The following is a 5,935-nucleotide window of genomic DNA, read 5'->3' as shown; positions in this document are numbered from 1 at the left end:
AAAAAAAAAAAAAAAATTGCTTACTTTCTTAAAAAAACAAAAACAAAAAACAACCCAACAGCTTTAATGGGATATAATTCCTGTACCATACAACGCGCCCATTTTAGAGTGTACAGTTCAATGGAGTTTAGTATGTTCACAGGTGAGTACAATCATCACCACAGTCAATTTTAAAACATTTTCATCACCTCAAGGCTAGTTCTCAGCCTCCCATCTTCCATCCTGTTCCCCCACCAGCCCTAAGCAATCACAAAGCCACTTTTTGTCTCTGTAGATTTCCCTAGCCTGGACTTTCCTACGAATGGAATTATACAGCATGTGGTCTTTTGTAATTGGCTTTTTCACTTTATAATGTTTTCAAGATTCATCCATATTGTACCATATATCACTGCTTCATGTCTTTTTATGACTGAGTAATAGTCCATCGTATCGATTCTTTCCATTTTTTAATAATGGAGAAAGGGTTGGCATTTTCAAAAGGAAATTTGCCAAAAACTGCTTTGTAAGAGGTGATTAATTTTAAAATGCACAAAGCAGAAAAGTGATCAGACTCGGTAAGTGCAGGTTTCTAACCTTCACAGGTAACTCACTGACCACCAGGAGTCTCTTAGGTACTTCTCAGAGCTCAGCTCAAAGCAAGATCCCAAACAGACAACAATAAATGAATGAGAGATCATTCTGTCAACCTCCTATCACAGAGAAATTCCTTCCACAAAACCCCAGCTCCTATTTGAAAACTGCAAGCATCAGAATTTCAGTTCCTCTCAAGGCAGCCTATTCCATTTTCCAACAACTGTTATGGGTAGAACATTCTTCAATATTGTTTCTGTCCCTGCTGGTTACTGCTGGAATGGCAGTGGCTTTGTCAACTGTTTTTCTGTTAAGATGGTAGGGTTGGAAGGAAGCTAAACTAGTTGTTCTTTCCTTAATTTAGAAATCTTCAACTAAGAAATTGATTAGGCCATAAACAACAAACATACTGTGAACCTATTTGTGGTCCAATGTCTTAAAGTGATGTTGATAGAATTTTTTAAGGTTGTAGTGGGTGATAAAAATCAAGTCAGCAGGGCATGGTGGCTCACATCGTAATTCCAACACTTTGGGAGGCTGAGGCAGAAGGATTGCTTGAGCCCAGGAGTTCAAGACCAGCCTGGGCAACATGGGGAACCCTGTCTCTACAAACAATACATAAATTAACCCAGCGTGGTGAGGCACACCTGTAGTCTCAGCTACTTGGGAGGCTGAGGTTGGAGGCTCACCTGAGTCCAAGAGGTCGAGGCTGCAGTGAGCTGAGATTACACCACTGCACTCCAGCCTGAGTGACTCTGTCTCAATTTAAAAAAATTTAAAAAAAAGCAAGTCAGAATACAGGAAAATGCTTTAAAAACGACAAAGTATTATGACATTTTTATTAGCATCAGACCACTGGCTTAGGCCTATACACTATACTGTGTAGTGGCTTCAAGAAGGAAGTGGGTAAGTACGAAGTGACCAAACTGGGAAGGAAGCTTGAAGTGACAACTGAACAGCCCCAGGCCCCAGCAGGAGAGAAACCTGATGTAACCTAGGCTGACCTTGGCTTTGTAGAATGCTTGGATGAAGACGGGCTCATCAGAGCTGGGGGTGACACAGCCTGAAAGGAGTGCAGATTTAGTAGAATTTCGAAGAAGAGTGGAGCCAGTCTAGAGACAAATGTTTCTGACAAATGACAAGATGCAATTTTCATAGAGATAATTGTAAGTCTATGTTCAGTTCAGAGTGCCATGTGTGAGGATGCCTGGCTTGACAGCTGTTTGCATGTAAAAGATCTGGGGATTTCAGATGTGTGCAACCTTGGTCGTGCCAGCAGTGTGACCCAGCTGCTAAGAATGTCAACCGATTATTAATGCATTACTATATAATGCATTACATGGTGTGGTGTCAGGGATCACAAAACAGCCATCTGTGGAACAAATCTAGCCTGCAGACAGATTTTGTCTGGCCTTCCAGCACTAACTTGCAAAGTGCTGACGTTAAAAAAAAAATCATTTGCCTACATATTCGGGGATTTCACAGAAACGCGGAGATTTTCAGTTTCTAAGGAAAAGTCAGGGCTGGGTGTGGTGCCTCACGCCTGTAATCCCAGCACTTTGGGAGGCCGAGGTGGGTGGATCACCTGAGGTCAGGAGTTCAAGACCAGCCTGGCCAACATGGCGAAACCCCATCTCTACTAAAAATACAAAAATTAGCCATGCCTGTAGTCCCAGCTACTCAGGGGAGCTGAGGCAGGAGAATCTCTTGAACCTGGGAGGCAGAGGTTGCAGTGAGCCGAGATCACACCACTGTATTCCAGCCTGGGAGACAGTGAGACCTTGTCTCAAAAAAAAAAAAAAAAAAAAAAAAAAAAAAAGTCAGAAGCCCGGCCATCTGGGGCCCTTATTCCTACATGGCAAGACTGACTGCCCAACTTGGATGTGTATGTGGTTTTTGGTTTGCCACGGTCCCTGTCACTCTCCATTAGTCTCCAACACAGACGTAGGTGCCAGCTGCCATGATTCACTGGCTTGCTTTGCTGTTTTCTTTATCCCAGACTCATTTCAGTCATTTGTACCCTACAGATATTGAGTGTGTGGCCTCCATATGGGTAAAGGGAGGGAGTCCTGTTGAACTCTCAGTAGGTCAGAACACAGCCAGAGGGCTGTGATCTGTAGAAACAAGCTCATTTAAAATTCAACAAAACAAAACCAAAGCCCAATTCTTTATTATGGAAAATTTCAAACATACACAAAAGTAGAGAGAACAGTATAGTTCACCCCCGTGTTTCCTCTTTAAAGAATGGTCAACATTGTTTCATCTATATCCTTCCCACAACATTCACCCCTTACCCCTGGAATATTTTAAAGGAAATCCTAGATATGTTTAATTTAACCTGTCAACACTTCAGCATATATACCCAACAGCTAATCACTTTTTTAAAAAAGCATAACCACAGTATCATTATTACACCCAACAAGAGTAATAATAATTACTTAGCTTTATCTCATATGTCATCTGCATTCAAATTGCTACCTATATCTCTGAAAAATATTTTTACAGTTGGTTTGTTTGAATCAAGATCCAAACATGGGCTGTACTTGGCATTTGATTGGTGTATCCTTTAAGTCTCTTTTAATCTATTCCAACTCCCTCTCTTTCCACCCCCCTTTATGACATTTCTTTGTTGACCTTTAGAATTTCCCACAGATTTTGGCTAATTATGTGCTCAAGGTTTTCTTCAGCCCCATGTTCTTCAATCCCTCATGGCAATTATATCTAGAAGCTTTATAATATTCAGATTATTTTCCCCCTAAAATATATTCTAGATGGTACTGTGTGCTATTGCATTACAAAAGAAAGTACATAATGTCTGGTTGTCCCACATTTAGAAATATTACTTTTGATTGATGATTTCAGCATGGTCAGCCAAATCCATCCATTATAAAATCCTTCATCAGTCTCTAATCCTTCATCAGCATGGTTGGCTGAATCCATCCATTAAAAAATCCTTCACCAGCCTCTAACCTAATGTTTTAGCAGCCATTGATTATCTTGGTCTAAACCTATTATTTTTATTGAGGATTCCCCAATGGCGCTTTTCTAATTCTATTATTCCTTCTGCATTTATGACTATGGAAGCACAATTCACATAAGAAAGACTAGACAATTGCTTGATTCTTTCTTTTTTTGATCCCCTAATAATTTCTAAAGATAACCAATCAGTTTTACATTTTAAAGCTTTTTTGAGTTATAGTTTATTTACAATGAACTGCATTAATAATGTTGAATAGCTTTTCATATGTTTATTAGACATTAATATATCCTCTTTGGTGAAGTGTTTTTTTGTTTTTATTTTGTTTTGTGTTTAAGATGGGGTCTTGTTCTGTCCCCTAGCCTAGAGTGCGGTGGTGTGATATCACAGCTTCAAAATCCTGGATTCAAGCAATCCTCCTGCCACAGCCTCCCCAGTAGCTGGGACCACAGGTGCGAGCCACCACTCCAGGCTTCTGTCTGCTTTTTATTGAGTTGCTTCTCTTTTCATTATTGGGTTGTAGAGGTTTTCTGTATAATCTAGATATAGTTCCCTTGTTGGATATATAATATGTATATTTTTTGAGACAGAGTCTTGCTCTGTCACCCAGGCTGGAGTGCAGTGGTGCAATCTCAACTCACTGCAATCTCCGCCTCCCAGGTTCAACTGATTTTCCTGCCTCAGCCCCCTGAGTAGCTGAGACTACAGGTGCACACCATCATGCCCAGCTAATTTTTGTATTTTTAGTAGAGACAAGGTTCACCATGTTGGCCAGACTGGTCTTCAACTCCTGACCTCAGGTGATCCATCCACCTTGGCCTCCCAAAGTGCTGGGATTTCAGGTGTGAGCCACTGTGCTTGGCCTGTGGATATATAATTTATAATTTCTTCCAGTTTGTGGCTTGGGTTTTCATTTTCTAATGTCTATTAAAGAGCAAAATCTTAACATTTTGATGAAGTTCAATTCATTGATTTCTTTACCCATTATTGATTGTACTTTTGGTGCTATATCTAAGTAACCTTTGTCTAACTCAAGGTCACCAAGATTTTAGTCCATGACTTAGTTCTTATATTTAGGTTTATGCTCCATTTTGAGTTGACTTAATTTTTGTGTATGGTGTGAGGTAAGGGTCTTATTTTGAGGGGGGGTATGTGGGTATCTAAATTATGGCACAATTTGTTGAAAAGCTTATTCTTTCCTGATTGAATTGCCTTGGCATCTTATCAAAAATAAGCTGTCCATAAATGTGTTGCTCTGTTGCTGTACTTTCATTCTATTCTATTGACTTGTCAGTATAGTGTTATGCCAACACTACACTGTGCTGATTACTGTAGATTTAGAGTAAGTTTGGAAACTAGGTATTATAAATTCTCCAATTTTTTTTTTTTTTTTTTGAGACAGAGCCTTGCTCTGTCACCTATGCTGGAGTGCAGTGGTGCAATCTTGGCTCACTGCAAGCTCCGCCTCCTGGGTTCACGTCATTCTCCTGCCTCAGCCTCCCAAGTAGCTGGGACTACAGGTGCCCACCACCACAACCGGCTAATTTTTTGTATTTTAATAGAGACGGGGTTTCACCATGTTAGCCAGGATGGTCTCGATCTCCTGACCTCATGATCCTCCCACCTCAGCCTCCCAAAGTGCTGGGATTACATGCGTGAACCACCATGCCTGGCCTATAAATTCTCTAGTTTTGTTCTTCTCTTTCAAAATGGTTTTGGCCATTACAGGTCCTTTACATTTTCATATGAATTTTAGATTCAGTTTACCAATTTCTATGAAAAAGTCTGCTTGGATTTTGATAGAAATTCTGTTAAATGTATTGATCAATACATTCAACAATTAGAGGAGAATTACCTTCTTCAAAATATATCTTTTGCAGATCGCCTGAGGTCAGGAGTTCGAGACCAGCCTGGCCAACATGGTGAAACCCCATCTCTACTAAAAATACAAAAATTAGCTGGGTGTAGTGACAGATGCTTGTAATCCCAGCTATTTGGGAGGCTGAAGCATGAGAATTGCTTGAACCTGGGAGGCAGCAGAGGTTGCAATGAGCTGAAATCACACCACTGCACTCCAGCCTGGGGGATAGAGTGAGACTCTGTCTCCAAAAAAAAAGTCTTCTGATTCCATAAACACAGTATATCTCTCCATTTATTTAGGCCTTCCATTTCTTTAAGCAATGTTTCATGGTTTTTTTTTTTTTTGAGACAGGTCTCAAAAAATGTAAATGTATGTGTTCAATGTATTGATCGATACATTCAATGATTTCAGAATTACCTTTTTAAAAGTGTGTCTTCTGATTCCATAAACACAGCATACCTCTCAATTTATTTAGGCCTTCAATTTCTTTAAGCAATGTTTTGTAGTTTTGTTTTTTTTTTTTTTTT

The sequence above is a fragment of the Colobus angolensis genome, unplaced genomic scaffold (genome assembly GCF_000951035.1).
Source record: "Colobus angolensis palliatus isolate OR3802 unplaced genomic scaffold, Cang.pa_1.0 Scaffold15, whole genome shotgun sequence".
NCBI lineage: Eukaryota > Metazoa > Chordata > Mammalia > Primates > Cercopithecidae > Colobus > Colobus angolensis.
The sequence above is the reverse complement of the archived record's forward strand: the minus strand, read 5'-3'. Positions refer to the sequence as shown.